The following is a 20,393-nucleotide window of genomic DNA, read 5'->3' as shown; positions in this document are numbered from 1 at the left end:
GTCACCTACTTCTTCCATGTTGTCCTCTACCTCACTTTGGAGAAACCTGGTGGACTCGCTGCCTCGCCAGTAGACCCCTGGAGAATGCTTACAGAGCAGGTGTCAAACTGCAGTTCTGGCAGGCCACAGTGTCTGCTGGCTTTTTGAAGGGGCTCAAAACCACCAATACACATTTAAGTCAATGACTGGCTAAAGAATCCACACACATTGTTCTGCATTGGCTGCCGGTTGAAAGGAAAGCAAAAACTCCAGGCACTGCGACGCTCCAGACTGGAGTTTGGCACCCCTGCCTAACAGTGTAATTATTTATTATTAATTTTTTTAATTTTTAAAAAAAAAAATTTTATTGTTATTATTATTATTAGTGTAATGTGACAGGCAACCCAACACAACTCAGCATTCCCCACCAGGCCTGGGTCAAATACATACAGTGAGGAGCTAAGGTTATTTTATTTGGAGAGTGGTACAATTCCTTTTCTGTAGTCCAGCGCACTTGATTTCAAATTAAACTATTATTAAACTGGTGTATAAATGAATGAGGAGGAAGTGCAGACTGTCCCCTTTAATTTGAGGGCATTTAAGTCCACATCAGGTCATCAGGAAATGCATTTTTATACAAAGCCAATTTGGGGGCACAAAAGTAACTGGACAGTTGGTTTGTCAGCCAGTACCGATTAGTCAGGTGTTATTAATCGCTTCCCTAGTGCAGATTTAAGAAAGCTTTCAGGAACTAGTCTTCATTCTAGGCTTTTGATGTATTTTATTGCAGTTTGTCAACATGAGGATGAGCCTCTCTCAAAACTGGCTCATGAGCAAAAATAAATGCCGCCCCCTCCCTCCCACCTGAAGTCAGTGAAGAGAAACAAGCCAAGTTCGGCTATTTTCAGTTGACTTTTTTTTTTTTTTTTTTTTTTTTCTCTGATCACAGCTACAGTGCCCTCCATAACGTTTGGGACAAAGATCCATTATGTCGTGATTTGCCTCACAATTATGTGGTTAAAGTGCACACTCTCAGATTTTATCAATTTTGGTTTCACCACATAGACATTACAGCAGTGTTCATACATAGTCCGTCCCACCCTTTTTCAAAGAGAGAGCATCTGCCAATCTGCATCAAACAATCCCTGTTCAACTATCCCCAAAGGTGTACAAAAACCACTGAGTTCACATTGCATCAGAATGGGAAGGAGAGGGGCTGGTGTAGGAAAACCCACTCCTTTACCACACTGCTCTTCCCATTGATTAATGACATCACAAACACCTTTTGCTAGCGGAGCAGCCGATGTTACGTGTCCGTGAGCGGGAAAGCCGCCTCTCCGTCATCGCCCATCGTTACAGCTGTGCGTAAATCCAACTGCCGTGTCAGATGAAAGCCAAACTAATATTTCACGAGTGAGAAAGAGGGATGAGAGTACATGACAGTGTGCTATGTGAAAAGGGAGAGGCTGCAAACCAAGAAGACCTTTAAGAGACAGCGGAGGAAATTAAAGAACAAAAATAAGAGACTCAGTACTGCAAAGGCGGGCACTCAAAGAACGATCACAGAATCCCTTTAGTGTACAGCTGGGGAAGCAACTTGAGAGCGCACGTATTAGAACTACACACGTGAGCAATGCAATGCAGTGAAGATGTGCACCTGCACACTAACGCAGTGAAGACGTGCACCTGCACACTAACGCAGTGAATGTGTGCACCTGTTCACTAATACAGTGAAGGTGTGCACCTGCACACAAATTCAGTGAAGACATGCACCTGCACACTAACACAGTGAAGGTGTGCACCTGTTCACTAATGCATTGGAGATGTGCACCTGTTCACTAATGCAGTGAAGGTGTGCACCTGTTCACTAATACAGTGAAGGTGTGCACCTGTTCACTAATACAATGAATGTGTGCACCTGTTCACTAATACAGTGAAGGTGTGCACCTGCACACAAATTCAGTGAAGACATGCACCGGCACACTAACACAGTGAAGACGTGCGCCTGTTCACTAATGCAGTGAAGACGTGCACCTGCACACTAACACAGTGAAGGTGTGCACCTGTTCACTAATGCAGTGAAGACGTGCACCTGCACACTAACACAGTGAAGGTGTGCACCTGTTCACTAATGCATTGGAGATGTGCACCTGCACACTAACACAGTGAAGGTGTGCACCTGTTCACTAATGCATTGGAGATGTGCACCTGCACACTAACACAGTGAAGATATGCACCTGTTCACTAATGCAGTGAAGGTGTGCACATGTTCACTAATACAGTGAAGGTGTGCACCTGTTCACTAATACAGTGAAGGTGTGCACCTGTTCACTAATACAGTGAAGGTGTGCACCTGCACACTAACACAGTGAGGATGCGCACCTGCACACTAACACAGTGAAGGTGTGCACCTGTTCACTAACACAGTGGAGGTGTGCACCTGTTCACTAATGCAGTGGAGACGTGCACCTGCACACTAACACAGTGAAGGGGTGCACCTGCACATTAATGCTGTGCATTCTACGCATGTCAGCTACTGGGTTTTTGCCTTGTTCAAATCCTGTTTTCTTCACTTGTATATTATAAGATAAAGATGAAAAGGCTCCAGGCACATCTAGGTTTCCTCAAGGATTTTTTTCATGGGGACTTCCTGATCGGATGAGGGCCTGGTTTTGTATGGACTCAGTTTCAGCAAATCACAGAAAAGCATGTTCTGTCACATGACCAAAAAACCTACAGGTGATACAGGAGCTCAAGTAAACTCATTCCCTAGGGACAGATGAATTATATTTGAACAAATACTCCAGGATCAACAACATGGTTGCCATTACTACCTTCACCCCATGCCCACATGTTACTATTGTTTGTAACCTGGCAGCCAATACTGGTCCTGCACAGTTCCCAGAGAAAGAGGGAAATGCTGTGCTAGAAAAACCGTATTCTCAGACGAGGGTCCCAGTTGCCTGTGATGAAGATGGAATTTCGACAACGCCACCACCACCAACCCTGCCCCACCCCCCGCATCACCTTGTGCCCTATTAATATTCCCCCCAGTCGACACAGCCAAGGCAAATGAGACTATTGGCAAACATTAAAGCGGTGAGATTAGTGGTAATGCGATTAGACGCCCTGATACAGCCAAAACGTACATTACAGAACATAACTGCCGGTGGAACATTGCTCCATACAAATTTACAGAGACTATCGGCACTTGGGCACGTAGTAAAAGGTGGAGGCTTTGGACAGAACCTTCAGTTTACTGGTGTCTTGAACAAGTCCAAGCCTCAGGAGTCAGGGAACGGACAAACAGAACAGCAGTGATACTGTGTGACGCTCATACAGTTAGGCCTAGAACTCAACCTAAAATAACTCAAAATGAGGCAAAGTGTAGGCTACATTCACAGCCTTCAGTGTTTTGACTCTCCGGCAGGAAGACGGATGATAGCTTCCATATTTGACTGTTATCCTCTGGTTATAGGATGACTGTGCACCGAACAAGCATAAACTTTCTTTTACCCAGGAATATCTGCCATATTCATTTGAGTGATTTCATGTTTTTGTCTTTCTGAGAAATTTCTGACAAATGTTGGTCTGGCTTAGTGTAAAAATCTTTGTTAATGAACAGGTTTTTAACTTCAGTAGGCAGATGCCCACACTTTCAAACTGTGAATCTATCAACCAATCAACCAGTAATAAAGGCAATCATCTTTTCAAGTGAACAGTCATAAGGATATTACATAACCTAAAAGCACTAGCAGTCAAAAATCTCCATCCACTTGGTCAGTCTTGAACTTAATATTGCTCATTCACAATTCACAGGACCATTATCCATTTCTAACATGTTGTGGTCTCAAAAAGGTAGGCTAGATATTGCGTTCAAAAAACTAGACTAAAAATAAAATGACAGCTCAATATATTTGAAGAATTGTGATTTTTGCTGGAGTGAAAACCAGCACATCTTGTTTGGGACTGGGACTGAATTCAATAAGATATGGTTAACTGCGTGCCATCCATCAACTCGGACATCATTCTGGGTGAGCCTTAGATCCTAGTGTCAGACCATATTAGTTAAGAATACAGTACCTACCTTTACCATACCTCCTTCATTATCATCCCCCATAAAAACACACAGCCATAACTGTTGTAGGATTCTACCAGACTACACCAGCCAGTGTGGCAAATGCAGCAAAGTATAGAGAATATTATCCTGGAGGCAAATTGTTTAAACCTAACTAACAGAGCCCAGAAAACAAGACTGTACAAAATCTCTAGTTTGACACAGCTTGCTATATTTAGACTTCTCGCTACGGTTTTACACAGAGAACAACATTTCCATGTTTGGGTCCCAGTCTCCAAGAGACATTTTAGAATCCGGAATGGAGAATCTTAATAGTTCAACAATTAAGCAGACATTAATGCAAGGTCAGAGTATTGCGTTCAGTCATTACATTTGCTGACAAATTTGAGTAGCTACATTCATTATTTTATTCCGATTGCACGTGCAAACGTTAAACGTCAAGTCAATCTTAATCTAATTTCACATATAGTAATCGAACATATAGCTCTCTAGCTACATCCTGAACAACAGATCATAATCAGGGTGTGTGAATCAATTAAAAAGTATGTTGCACAAAGATTAACAAGGCGTTAAACCATAACAAGTTTCGCTATTGATAAAAACTTTGATTAAAGTCTTCACCTCCTCGCAAACTAGCTACGATAAGAAGTAGCTCAAACGAATGTTGACTAGGTTAGGGCTAAGGTAACCATGTACATACATATTTATTCACATGTTTTCCGTTGAAAAGTCTGACAACTTTTGAGGAGATTATGTATTAGAAATGAGCTTCCTGAAAATGACTTCCTCATACGTTTTAGCACCTGTTAAGAACGGTTAGCGATCTAGCACTAGTCTAGCTAGTCAACTAACTACCGGCGTTAACCACTACTGTAGCTAGCTAGCCGGCTGCTCTGTCAGCTGGGCCCAGTCATCCAGAGCCAAGGGCTCCCTAGCTGTGTTCTCCAGCGACTTTTGCAGAAAATCAAAAAATCGTTAGCTGGTAAGTTATCACATCAATACAAGCAATACTGTCACAGAGAATATGAAAGGGCTGTCATATTAGCTAGCTAGTAAAAAATCTGACGTATATGTTAGCAAGCTTTTTATCATTCCACACGTCCACAAAATCACAACACCAAGCGAGACTATTGCCCCGGCCTTCACGTGTGAGTTTGTTATCGTTATCTAGCTACCGCTAGCTATACGGAAGACAATTTCACCTTAACAAGCCTTAAGTTATCTACATGATCTCTTATCAACAATGCTGCTGTTATGACAGCTGCAGTTTTATGTAGCTTATAAGATTAGCCATTAGACTAGATAAACAACTACAAAATCGTGTCAGCTTTCGCATCTTTTGAAAGAACTTAACCCGACGAATGCAAATTATATTTAACGCTGCTATTAGCTAGTTAGCTTAATAATTATCTACCAATGATAGATAACTAGCAAGGCCTTGGTGGCCAAAAAATGCATTGAACCTGCAGAGCAAAGTAGGACAATGTACATAGCCAGCTAGCTAAGTTACAGCACATCATTCATACATCTTCAGTAACGTTAACCAATTTATAATGAATTATTATCAGCAAACAAACCAAATATATACATATATCCTTACCGGGTGCCTATGGGTGTTAGTGTTGTTTAATTTCAAAAACAAATTTGCCTGTTATATATTTATGTGGCTTTATTGGGTTTTTTTTTCAGTCAGCATGCCGAGAGTAGGCGGTGAATACACGACCCACAAGGGTTGGCTATTAAGACAGCGTGAACCACTATTGACTGCTTCTTCCTCCAATTACAGCAACTACTGTAAAGCGATGCACCATCCCAATCAACTGTTCATTTAAATAACATCCGCCCACATGGAAAAGGTGGGACTTGAGCTGTGAAAATAACTTTGAAGATCCGGAGAAGCTCGTGTGTGAAATATTATAATTATTCATATGTGCGAGTGTGTTCGTGTGCTCGATGTGTGTTGTGTATCGTATGTTTGTATATGCATAGATGTAGAACACAACTAAATTGCAGTATGGTAGGCTATTCTGAATTTAAGATTCAGTCTGTACCAGTAAAACTGAATTTCTTAAATATATGATGGTTGTTGTGAATTATTGTATTTGTATGTATTTAATTGGCAAAAACTATAACTTGCAAAGCTCGATAAGTCTTGTTGTAAATTGCAGTAAAAGGCGTTGAGTTGAACAGAAGTGTTAAATTTGAGTCAAATATTTAAAAACTCCTTATGACCAGACAGGTTTTGCACTTTATCACTTGTAAATGTACTGTCTACAGAACATCCGCCTATAGATTCTATGAATATTATCATATGCCATATAACATGGTTATAAATAATTAACGATAAAAGCAATGTCTCATACTACTGCACATGCAGTAGCAATTAACTACCTGTATAACCCAGATTAATTGAAGATGAGTGATATCATATGCTTTAGATATCTACTGTATAACATGTGTTGACGTATATGAAACAGTTGAACCAAGTTGAAACAGGCATGTTTAGGTTCTGTTGGAAGATGCTAAACATACAGTGGGCGGCAAAAATTTGGGCACCCCTGGTTTAAATGTCTGTTCCAATGAATCTGTACTCGAACAAAAGCAAACCTGTCGTTCAAGTACAACATGTTAAACGTGTTAAATTAAACATGAGATTGCTTTTTATTTTTATTTTTTACTGTTCATAAATGATACAAAAGGAAAAGGATCCTGTGCAAACGTTTGGGAACCCTTTTAGATTATTCTTTATTACTTTTTAAAAAGATGATTACTAAGGCCCAGACCCAAGCAATTTTATCGATAGTGCTTCAGTGAGTCAGGTGAATGTAAGAGGCGAGTGAAGGAAGAGGTGAGTTTTGACTATGTGGCTACAGATAGAAGAAACAGGTGGCCAGCTGTGCTGTGCAATTAAAGAGCAATTAGTGTGTTTTGAATCATTTTGCCAATTACTTGCATAACTCAGCAACACTACAGAACAGTTTTTATGTTGCCAATGTCATTAACTCACAGCCATTTCACACAAGCATACCTACTGTTGGAATCAACAGTAGGTATTAGTTGGAATAGTTCAGGTGAATCATCTTCACAACAACAAATCAAAGGTGTCTGACCATGGCCTATACTTACCTTTATTGGGATCTGTCATCTTAGAGCTAAATTCAAATACAGATGTCAAGCTTCAACATACCCATTCCTCCTTAATAAGGATAACACTTAGAGTAAGTCAGGGCAACCTTCCTCTGAATAAATTGTCAGGAAAAGCCAAACATTTCTACAGTTTGCTCGAGGCCCCTCATCCGAGAAAGCACAGGCATTCACAGTGCTGGCCATTTCTGTCAGCTTTAACGTGGTGACAATTTTGCGCTCCAGTGAGGGGCTAGTCTGCTTGTGTCTGAGTTTATTAAGTGTCCTTGTTAAGTGACAGGGAGAAGTTGGGAGCTGCCAGAATAAACCAAGGTGGCAACTTCCATCATGATGAGTTGTCTGCTCATCTTGCTTTTCCATGTGTCAAGGCTGTATTTTAGCCTTCTTCATACAAAAACTCTGTATCTTCCGCAAAAAGTCCATCATTATGGACGAAAAACAAGAACTTAATTAGAATCTCTTTGAAGGCCACAGGAAAATTTGGAACGAAAGCAAAGAGGAGGACAATCATAACCATGGCAGGGAGAAACTGTTCTGAGGACAATGGCCTTTCCAGAGAAGGTATTGAATTAGCACCTTTCAGAGACAGAAGGTAGGTAGGTGGTCATTACTCACCCTGGATTGGTAGCACCTGAAAAATCTGATGCCAGGTGTGTGGGAACCTATCATAATGGGCAGCTTTTGTCTATTTGTTATGAAAGTCTTGTTGATTGCCTCGCCCACATGTCTGAAGTCTGCATATACCACAGATTTGGTGCCGAGAAAACTTTTTCTCAATCTTGGCAGGAGTGTCTCTTGGGTAAGGGTAACAGACAGTCATTTGGAGTTGAGGCAGTATGAGGATACCTGACTTAATGAACACCCCTTTACTAGATTAAACCTTGGAGGGGTGAGAGAAAGAAGATGTCGGAGAAGGCAGTGATGGAAAATGATCCAAATAAGGACACAGGAAGCTAGCGAAGCGGGATTGGTGGCAAAGGCAGCAGCTGGGGTGTAACCAGTGCACTGGAGATCTTACGCTGTCAGTAACGAACAGGAGAGCAGCCAATGCGCCATCAGTCCTGACGAGTCTGTGCTTACGCCCAACACTTGTGGTCACATGAACCTATCCTTCATATTTACCTTTGATAGAGACAGCCACATAGAATAAACTCCTGGATCATTCAGGGCCTGGACAACCTTGTCTGACCCCGTCATTGCATTATATGTTAATCACACACAGTCAATGCATTGGATTTTCTGGTGTGGACACCAGTAATTATCATCTCCGTGGTGCTCTACTCTCAGAGCTACAGCATGTGGCTGGCCCTATTATTAATGGGCAGAAAATTAGCACAAGAATGCCTCATTTGCTGAGGGGATGAGTCAGCGGCACCTACAGGAAGTGTTGCATGAGATAGGTCACAGTGGTCCACAGATAGAAAGATCTGCACCTTTGAGGGGCTCTCTACTGACGCACACGCTCCTGTACGGAGATGGCCAATCTGACAGCCTGTTATTTTTATATAACTACTGCGTGGGAAGCCTACGGAAATCACGAGGGTGCTTCTGTCCCCAAAGCCCAAGAGCTATGTTTGGCGCTGTTGAAATGTGTAGGCACTCGTCTTCAAATAGCGGAAGCTGGCTCTCTTTAGCCTTTCTCCCTCTAAGTGTGGGAGGTTAGAATGACGGTCTTATGTAAATACAAAATAAAATGTAATAATAATCCCTATAGAAAAATAACTGATGGTATCGAATGGAGAGAACTGTGCACTGTGAGAGTTGCCTTCAAATTGACACTGCACAGAATGCCTGATTGTAATAATGAAAATGAATATCATTTTTGGACTCACAAAAAGGAAGATATACAGTTTATATGTAGATAAGTTTATCCCCTCCTCGTAAGCTTTGCCCAGAATGCATTGCCTTTGAACCAAAAGACCCAAAAACACTTTAAGCCCACCAAAAAAGTGTATCTTTTGTTATCTTTGTGATTTTTTGTAGTCCCCAAAACATACACACACACACACACACACAGACCTAGTTCATGTGTGGCCAAAGGAGTGTTGCGTCACCCAGTCCATTAGGTTCCAATCTCAGGGCAAGGGGGTGTGATTTATTGTAAGCACAGGCCAGGCTGCACTGACGAAGCTGGGGCTGGGATTGGATGTGACATTTTCAGCAGCCTTACCCCTGTGACAGAACCTCAAAGGAACACAAATGCATGCTGTCTTTTGGAGGCATTGATTTTCTCTGCAACACAACAGTCTCTCCCCCGGGGTGCATCTGGAGAGGCCATTACAGGAGGCAGACTCCCCCCTGTACATCAGTCCTTCTCATACTTTGCGTACCAGAAATGCGATTCCCTCGTTCCCATGTAATGGCTTATCACATCTATTTGCATAACTCTCAGAAACAGAGACCATTTAATTCCAATATGCTATTCAATGATTCTTGATTAAAAGGCTTATAAAACTGGAGATAAGTCAGCACTAGCACCTAACAAACACTTATTGGAATGTGTGTGTGTGGGGGGAGTTTGGTGCAGTGTGTTATAAATGCAATGACACATTTGCTGAGACAACCTGTGTAAAAACTAAACAGCAATTATGGTGCTTCTTACAAGCAAGTAATAAGTACCCCTGGCAGGGAAAATGCTATTGGAATGTAAATTAGCATCCTGAACATTGAAGTAATTAAGTACGTTACTGGTCAAAAATCTTTTTTTTGGGTTGTGGAACATGGTAAAAATGGTACTTTCCTGCTATTTCGTGGGGTTGCAGACATATCGTTAAAATATTTTCCTGTGGATATTCTCAACATATTCATTATGTTGTGGTTTTGGGGGAGTTACATTGCTACAGTTTTATTCACAGCATTGTTACTAAACAGCCTTAGTAAAAATGTACCGATAACATTTGGTGTCAGCTTTGATGCTCTAACAATTGCAGTCACTGCACGTTACATATCGTAAATGGAGTCTGTACCGTATAAAGGTAGTCCAGATCTGGGCAAAGACCAGGAGAAATGACAGTCCATATCGCTAAATGTTCTGCATGTGGGAAATAAAGACATTGCAGGAGGAGCAGAATTAGAATGTGTTCATTTTGAAAAAAAGGATTTGGCAATGGTAGTTGTTACAACATTTTATAGGAAGGATCTACACATTGTGCTTTCGCAGTAAAAAGAATGGCAACAAGATGTTGGAATATGCAATAAAAGTACCGAGTATAAATCAAAGTTATATGGCTGTTATACAATGCCTTTATCAGACCACAGTGTAATGTGTGCAGTTCTGGGCACCACACTACAGGAACGACATAGAAGCGTGTGAAAAAATTCAAAGAAGAGCAATTAAATTGTTTCCTGGTGTAAAATTCAAAGTTACAAAGGAAAGAATTAACATACTAAATCTATTTATACGTAGCAGAAGCCGACTACGGTTGGATTTGGAGAGATGTTTTAATTCATAAAATGGATTAACAAGAGACAATAGATTTTTGTCAGTTGAACAAGAGGGCATATTCCTACTATAATTAGAACACATTGTAAGAAATCGGGTTTACTGTGACATACACAGACAGTCAGAAAGCTAGATAAAAACGTAGATGGTTGTTATTGAATCATGCCTGCTCCTTATAACACAGAGCAATTGAAAGTGACTCCAGGGAGTGAACTGTACTGGATTCCCTTGTTGTGTATTTTTAAATCAATAACCAGCCACCACTGTCCTGTGAAGCTGATCATGGACCATGGCCTACTTCAGACACAGCTCCACAGATAGGATATGGACATACATGAACTCCTGTTGAATTATTTTGCTTCTAGAGAAATATGGGTAATTCATACAGTAAATCAATGAACTACACAGAACGACACTTCAGCAATTGATCCATCAACCACCCAGCCCACACGCACACACACATACACACATGCTCCATGTTATACAGTCTGAACAGCAAAGACCCCTTTATGATTACTCCTTTCAGGGGCAGAGAGATTAGCCTGCATAGTTCAATGGAAGCGGATCTCCAGATGAGTTCTCTATGGCAGACTTCCCGACACTTGGCCTTGTGCATTTCAAAGATAACATTTAAAAGTTCTGCGCAAGGCTGTGGAGCAATGGTGACTGTGCATCCGCTGGGAGGGTGCCGGAAACTCAGGGTTTTATAAAGAGGAATGATTAATGAACGGAGAGACGACAAGCACCTGACTGAGCCTCTCCCATTGTGTCTGTGGTGCAACAGGAGAGCGAGTTTGAGGCAATTAAAGAAGAGGAAAAAAACACCACCGGCAAGGAGAACATTAATCACATCCTTCAAATGAGAGGGAAAACTTGCCCAGGAAGGGAGGGGAGCTGTTTTTCTCTTCTTTTTAGGGTGGGGGAGGTGTTGTGAGCCATCATTCCATCACAACCTCAGTAGTTGCAGTTGCTACAGAAGCACGTAGGGGCCATGTAAATAAAGCATCGCTTCCGTCGGGGTAAAATGAAAAAGAGCAAGGTTATAACCCAGGCAAAGTGAGCTAATAAAACTGTCAGCATTGATTCCCTGATCCCTGCCAGATATATCATTTGAAAGATGGAAAAACAGAGGAAAAACAAATAAGAATGATGCCGCCCGGCCACCGCGGCTGTTTGCAGAGGGATTTTGGGAACGACTGATGCTCTGATGTTGATATCAATCTAAGAAGCTTTAACCATCGGGAGTTACAAAGCAAGCATCAAGAACCTTTTTGATTAAGAGTCAGGGCAAGTGGCGCAATTTATGCATGCAGTATTGGTACGTAAAACCAGTAATCATTAACATAATGCAGAAGACGTGCTAATTAGGACATCAGTCGCTTCTCTGAAGTGTGGCTAAGTGTTCTTTGAAGACCAAATTTAGAACAGGAAATAATTTAGTAATGGACCGTTATTGGAAATGTTTACCAAGAAGAAAAAGAGGCAAAAAGATTCAATTCCCCAACCCTTTTGACGCGACAATGTCCGAGAGTCTTGCAGTGGTTCTAGTCAAATAACCAGCCTGAAGGGCCCTGTCAGCTTGTGCTGAACTCCCATCTACTGCTTTTGAATCAATATACCATGAGGTCTGTGGGATACAAATACCCTCAACATGGCTTTCAGTAACATATCCATATACACTATGTCTTAATAAGGCAATAACAAAATAAAATGTACTTAATCAAACAAGGGCTTGAGCAAATAACAAACAATCCAGGCATTATGCCCCCATGGAATATAAATGAGTACAGTCCTACAGAAAGAGCTTGCTGGTAGGTAGCAGTCATTGATAATTATCCTATATCAACAAGCCTCTAATTTTGCAGTCAACCTGCTGCTGATTCGTGTTGTGATTAATCAGTAAGGCATCTGTCCCTTCAGATAAAAATGTACATATCTCAGTGTTTCTAAAGATGACTCTATTGGCTTGGTTTCTGATACAACCATATGTTGCCCACAAAAAATCTGTCATAATTAAGAGTGATTCATTGTTGTTTGACAGGCTTTTTGTTGTCCTTAATTAAATTTAATCAGTCATTAAACACCAATTTGCTTCACTCACTTGGCCCTTGTGAACATGAACATGTTAGGTCATGATCAAATCATTTCCTATTAACAAAATGTACCCTGATTGGTATAAATCACACATGAATTGTTTAATGTAACAGAGACAAGAAAGGAGTCATGCATGAACTTCAATTCTTTCCACTTCCTATTATCTGGTTTCATGGTTTTTTACTTTTTTCTCTTATGAATATTAAAAATGTTCTCTTTAAAAATGACTTGTTTCCAGGGAACAGTGCCCGAAACCAATTAAGATTATTCAGACTTCCCTTTGTGGGATCTTCAGCCTTTTTTTTGTTGTTCATGCTTTAGATATAGTTTTAAACTTTTTTACCACCCACTTAGAGGACAGATTCTTTGGGCTTTGCAGTAAAACTTTGCTCTTCATTTCTGTATTGATTATGATATTCGCTCAAAAGCCTGTTGCCATGGTTATTGATAGAGCACCCCCACCCCCTCCAAATCCTGGGACAACTTTAAGGGATCACAGGGTGATTTCTCTGTGGCCTGAAGCCTGCTTTGCCGAACTCCTCTTCTTCAAAAATAGGGAGCTTGTATTGCAAGAGCAAATGTCTCATGTTAACAAGCAGCCAAAAAGATTGAATAGGAAAATGGTGACATTTTGCCTTGCGCTTGCTGTGGCTTCAGTAATCTCTTTTGTCTGTGCTCTTTCATTCTGTCATTTAGTTAACCTTATCATGGTTTAGAGAATTATATAGTATTTACGGAATATATTTTCATTTTATTAAAACTATGTTTTCATTCAATATTTGACATTATCTGGCCCTGGAAACTGAAATATATACTTGCTGTCAGGTTTACCATTATACTCAGTGAGCACTTTATTTATTGCAGTTTTCTTTTCTTTTTTTTTTTCTTTTTTTACTTATTAAGTCTTCTGCTGCTGTAGCCTATCCACTTAGAGTTCTCATGCATTGTAAAATGGTAAATGGTAAATGGTTGGAATTTATATAGCGCCTTTATCCAAAGCGCTGTACAATTGATGCTTCTCATTCACCCATTCATATACACACACCAACAGCGAGTGGCTGCCATGCAAGGCACCAACCTGTGTTCAGAGATGCTCTTCTGCATACCATTCTGATGGTTGATGTGAACATTAACTGAAGCGCCTGACCCATATCTGCATGATTTTATGCATTGCACTGTTGCCACACATTTGGCTGATTAGATAATCCCATGAATACGTATGTGTATGTGTATGTGCTTTCGAATGTTAAAAATATACATATTTCCCACTGTAGCTTTTACAAAGCCTATTTTATATTTCATTTGATGATGATTTTTAGACATAAATATCTTCCCATACTCTCATCCTAGAACCTTTAATCAGTCAGATCAACTAATGCTTGCATTTTCTGTAATGTGGTATATAGAACATTATTCCATTAGAATGAGGCTATCATTCAATTGCTATGCTGTCTGACTGGTAAAATCATTTGGACACTAACTGATGAAAGTGTGAACAACTGGTCACTGACCCTATAAACTGAAGAGCTCAAACACAAAGTACATGGCAGCCAGACCCAGCCATCCCTGCTTTGTGTTAAAATACATTTAAAGGCATACTATGCAGGATTTCCTGCTCCTGTGTTTACATACAAAATATGCCTGTGCTCCATTGCCAACCCCGCCTCTCCATGTAAACGATAGCCATGCCATGATAACAATAAACTGCAGTCTAAGAGGATTCGTAAAGCATCGGCTTAAGTAGTCGCTTTTCGCACAGGCCATTTACCTAGCTATGTAACCGTGTTTGTATTAGTTAGCTAAACTTAGCAAGGGGTGACACTAACAACTGTTGCTAACACCAGTGGATTTCAGTCTGCTCTAGCCAGCCTGAACAATTCTGTAACATAAGCATGCATACTCACAATCGCATCAATTCATTGTCGCTTGTCAACATCTCAAGTCTTCTGAAAATCCGGGAGTCTTTTGGATTTAGGCATGAGCTCCCAGCCCAGGAGATTAAATATATTGGTAGCATCTCCCAAAAGTATAAGTAGTAACGTTAGTACTGTGCAGTGAAACCCAGCTATCATAGCCAGCCAGTGGACGTACAAAACTGAATTTAGTTTGCTTATAACGCGGCAGCTAATTAATGTTACTGAAAGCTGTCCAGCCACTTGATTTATGGTCAGCCACCAAGGCTAATCTCTCGCAAAACCCAGCTTGCCATTGTAGTAGCCAACTGTCTCCTCCTTGCTCCCCCTCCAACCTTCTATTGGATCATGGATCTTATGAGTTCAGTGTATTGGACACATGCTTTTCAGATACAACACAGAAATAAAAACAGGTCCATGCCCAGAAGAGGCCTGAGCAGTTTTTAGAATAATAAATACAAGTTTAATGAGCAAGGTAGGGTGAGCACAGACACAGGTTGCCAGTGTATCATGATAATGACTGAGCAGGTTTGTTTTATAATATTTCCAAGGTGAAAATCCTGCATAGTATGTCTTTAAGGACAAATTATAGAAAAACATAAACATGTTTTCATCAACCTCCTTTGATAAGGTGTTTGGCTGAAACCATTAGGATAAACAGGGGAGCCCCAGGGCAAAGTTCTGGTGTGTGGATGAGTCTGATATTGAATTCGGACCATGCCACTGCTGACAGCAGCCATGATTGGCAGGGAGGACATTCAGACAGTGGGCTGTCTGTGTCTAACTGCACACCAGTAACCCCTTGTAGTCATGCTGGCAAGCGCAATCTGTCTGTACAAATGGCACATAAAGTGCCCTCCTCTGACTCAATATCTGTGATATGTTCTTAACTATTGGACTTCGGACAGTGTGAGTTTTGGAAGAGACAGCATTGCCTCCTTGGTCTCTGACATTGAGGTTGCAAAAGAAGAGAAAAACAGTGATAGTTTTGCACATTTAAATGGGGAATTCATTTGAATGGCTTAAATGTTGGAACACAATGCTGCTCTGCTGAGATCCATTCCTTCTCAATGACTCAGTAAGGGCTAAGGAGCAATATCTGCTTAAATGCAGCAATCCTCCCTTACAATTCTTGTGTAACTAAGTAATATTATTCAGTAAAAATGCAACAGAACAGTAAAAACGGTAAACAAGTTAGACAGCTGGTAGCTTCTACTATTAATAAATTTTATAAGATTTCTCTCAATTTTAGATTAACTGAAGGTCTTCATCACTAATATCAAGCTTTCTTCTACAGTGGAACATAAAACTACAATCTCATCTCACGTCCTGGTTAAAACACATTTGTTATTAAGTAAATGCTCTCATGTCGCTACTAACATGTTGTAATGATTGTATAGTAGGCTACTAACTTGAATCAAGTATCAAAGTTTCACATTATAGTTGAAAGTGATACGTAATGAACTTCAGCAATGAGGAGGAATGTAACACATTTTCCGGTTATTACAGCCCTGTGTGAACTGGTTTTTCTGAAATATGCACTCAGTCAACTGCAGTCTGGGGAGAAGAAGCTTTGTAGAAATGCATTGGGAGTAGGATACCTAATGGCACCACAGTGCTGTAAAAGTGTCAGTTTGTATAAAGCTGACTACTACAGCAAGTTTTAGGAATGACGGAATGTATGGCTGTCTGGGAATATCTAGAAGGAATGGGAATGCTTATGCCTTTAAGCCAGACTGATGTGGTTAGGGAAAAAACATCAACATTTTCCTTATTTTCAAACAAACTGGTAGTAAAGTAAAAAGGATCTTTGCTTTTCACACCTCACCCCCACCTCTGTCCCTTCATATTACCAACAGCCATAAGCCCCTATTGCCTTATAATAAAAACAAAGTCAGTGTTGGCACCCTGGCCCATGATATATTGATGTTATCCCTGGCCCTTCTGTTTTGTGCTGTTTGTCTTTAAAGGACCAAACAGGTAGAAATGTGAAGAATGACAACAGCTGTGAATGCTTTATGAGACCTATGCAGTCAGGGCCAAACTGCACTGTTTTGTTCCTTCAGTAAACTGTGGTTTGAGGCACCACTGGGATAAAACAAAAGTCCCCGCCAACATTGAAAAACAACCTTGCCCTGCCCCTCCCCATCCTACTGTCTCAATGAAGATGCTTACAGTATCTAAAAGTATCTCATTGTGTCAAATTAAAACATTAATGGTCTATTTTAATATGTGCGTGGTTTTGCTCACATCCAATGTATTGTTATAATGACAAAGTGATGACATACTTGTGTTTTACATTATTAATTACATTGTGGCCATCTATGACAAATGCACAAAGTATAATATATTATTCTCCAATATACCTTGCAAAGGTGCGGACAAAACTACTTTATCAGGGGAAGACGTGAGTTAAGACATATTGAGGAGGGCCCTACTGTCTTCCAAGAGCCCAGAATTAGCACGGAATGGTTATTAGTGCTCCTAAAGAAAGAAACACATCGTTTTATGTTTTCTTGTTGCTCCTGCAGAAATCTTCATCCCTGAGAATTTCAGTACCAGGCTAACTTACTCCGTCGCTACCATGGTAACATTTAGCGCCAGTTACTGGTGTTCGATATATTGTGGGTTATGCGTGAAACATGATACTAAAGAAATCAAGCCCTATACAAACCTTGCAATACAGGGCCAGGCATCGCCAAAATAATCACAACTGTTTCATATTAATTCAAAATTGTGAAAGGAAATTGCTTCATTATAAACATTTAGCATTTACAGGAGATTTCGTTTGTCAAAATAATAATTCAAATAAACTAACGAATTTAAAAGTGTTTCATTTCCAATTAGGGATAAAAGAACATGTGCCATATTTCGTAAAAGAGAATAGAAACAATAGTTTATATATCGCTACAAGACGTTTACAAAACAACCCTGTTATTTTGGTCAATGGGCCGGCCCATTCCAGTTTGCTCCGCCTCCGTAGCTACGTATCCCAGCCGTAAAATCCGCAGAGGCCTATTTATTGCTCCTGACCGCCAGGTTGAGTACAAGTAGAGAGGAACATTAGATTACGTTCTTTGGTGTCAGGGACCTAAAATAGAACAAAATATATGCTAATCATGTCAGGTTCCTGTTGAGGAGTTTAAGTTATTAGTAAGCTAGTTATTTCTCAGAAAATCGGTGGATTTGAGATGAACAGTTGTCACTGACTTGGGCCGCGTCGCCTTGGCGGGCCATTCTATCTGGATATAAAGTCTTAGGCAACAAAATTCATATTTTGGTGAAAGTGAACTAATCTGCACATCGGAAATATTGAATGTTACCAGCAGCACCAGAAGTACATCACAGACATCAGAAAATCAACCTCTTTGGATTAAAAAGCGCACCGAGATATTTCTGCTCCCACCTAGAAAGAAAGAAAAAGATGGAACACATTTTGTAGTCACATATGCTATTACAGGCTGTCAATCGATATCCAATATCTATTTTGTATTATTATTATTATTATTATTATTATTATTATTATTATTATTATTATTATTATTAATCTATTTAATTGTAACGACTTTCAAAGTTATGCTTACTGTTCATTAGGCGAACTACAGAAACACCTGTCGCAACTTTAGTTTATGCAGTTTTGAGTTTGCTCAAAACAACACATTGGTGCAAGTATAAGCATGCTACATAAGTAAGTAAGTCGGCTAAGTAAAAGTAAGTAAGTAGGCTAAATAAATAAGCAAATACACTTAAAGGACTAGGGGAGACTGGGGAACAACCCAACACTTTTGGGGTTTCGCCTCATTAAAAAAGATATACACACATTAGAGGAAATACATTTTTAATGAAACTGTGGAGGGGAGTGAAACTGATCCAACGTGCCCCGGAAACAGTTGTGGGAAAAGTTTAAACAGCGTCCAACTGGAAAAGGCTTTATTTTAATACAAGTCAAAAGCTGGCAACATCTCTTACCGTTCACATTTTTCATCTGAAAATTGAATTGTAGAAATGGTCTATAACGTTGTCTGTATAGGCTGTTAACCGCATATGACACCATTTAGGCCTGTATGACACTGATGTCTCGGAAGAAATTGGTAAGAGCGAGTGCTAAATCGGACTGAATAAATGCACGGTCTACATGGATTATACAACGTTACATTAAAAGTTATTGTGGCTGATGCATTCATATCAGGCGGGGCATGTTGGAAGACAGCGTTCCAACGTGCCTCAGCTGCGCAGCAAGATTATCAGTTTCTGCTTGCTCGTGACATGAGTCGAATCTATACAGAATTATAACCCACAAGACTGATTTAAATGACGTATAGTTGGAGTGTGTGGCGGTCACATCACATCAGTTATTCTAAAAATACTTCGGTGAAAGATCATTACTTTCATGGTGCTAAAACACAGATTCGTTAACTCTTGGTGAAGTTTTAAAATAGTCCATCCGCTCACACATGAGAAGCGCATTGCTGCAATACATTACTGAAAACAAACCCATCATTCTTGCGCAAATGCAACTATGTAAAATCGCCATGTTTCAACATGCCCCGTGTTCGTTTGTGCCCCGGTCTCCTCATAGGTAGAGCCATTTAGAAATGTAAGAGACTCCAAATTTTCTCGTCGACACACTATGTTGTTTTGTTTATTGTTCAATTTCAAATCAATGGAAAGTTGTTATTACCGAACATGATTAGTAAGAAGATCAGTGATCTAAATAAGATGATCAGATATTGCATAATTTAGCAGCCTGGGGGATTAACCACAGTAGCCTATATAAACTGTGCGTTTTATATGAGAGCAAAGCTAGATAATAAGGGGAACGGGGGAAATTAAATATACCAGAGTATTGGTATTAAAATTCATATTTACTGAAATGTGTGCAGTTGAAGAAAACATATTTTCACCCCAGAACACTTGGTATTACCATAATTGGTGCGCCTGCATTGTTTTCCCCTGAATGTAGTCTGAAAGTGGGTTTGTAAAATGAAAGCGAATCTGTTTTGTCCCATTGAGGATTGTAATGGTCCTTGAACAAAACGCACATGATTAAATCACTGTGTGTGAGGGTTACATACTGTAGTATATGTGTGCATGCGATCTTCATTTCAACTGCACCAACAGTGATTATGCAAATATTTGTATTATGCTAGCTTTTAAAAATACGTTTTCCAGCTGGAATTATAAAAAAAAAATAACAACGTGTAACTAAGTTATAATGTAGCTCATATTTGCAGCTGTGATTTACAAAATACCACGTTTGCAGTTTCAATTAAAAACACATTACAGTTACTACTGAGATCATCATTTATTCAAACAAAACTCCTTGCTGTGTGCTTTTTACATTCATTGATCGGTGTAATTCAAAATTGAACCTCAATGAAATGTTCATTAAATTGGACCCCTGCACAGACGCACGTAGCTAGCCACGAATACAGGTACACGTACAAAAAAGCTTAAAACACGGTGTGTAGGTCCGAGAGCTGTTAAATCGCATTCTTATTTTCTTCACCTGATAAAATAATTTCCAGGTGAAACCAATAGGCTATGACAGAAACATCGCCTTATTTATCAGTGGGAGCTTAAGAATAGTATCATAAGGAACTGAGAGCGTGGGGAGGGCTCTACTTCATAGTCTTTTGACAGGATCCATGATCGCTCCCACACCTACTCACCCCTCCTCCCCTACACCATCCAACTCACCCCAAAAGCGCATCCCGTTCGACCTTCCCGGCGACGTTCCCCA

General features: G+C 40.2%; 1 protein-coding gene across 1 annotated transcript in view; it reads right to left on the bottom strand.

Moving 5' to 3' along the window:
- Positions 1-5,775, bottom strand: part of LOC133123812 (R3H domain-containing protein 1-like) — a 51,186-nt gene extending 45,411 nt beyond the window's left edge. Inside the window, exon 1 of the mRNA XM_061234405.1 lies at positions 5,658-5,775. The gene's annotated coding sequence lies outside the window, so the exon portion shown is untranslated. The remainder of the gene's footprint in view (positions 1-5,657) is intronic.
- Positions 5,776-20,393: the final 14,618 nt, after the last annotated feature.

The sequence above is a fragment of the Conger conger genome, chromosome 3, assembly GCF_963514075.1.
Source record: "Conger conger chromosome 3, fConCon1.1, whole genome shotgun sequence".
Lineage (NCBI taxonomy): Eukaryota > Metazoa > Chordata > Actinopteri > Anguilliformes > Congridae > Conger > Conger conger.
The sequence above is the reverse complement of the archived record's forward strand: the minus strand, read 5'-3'. Positions and strand labels throughout refer to the sequence as shown.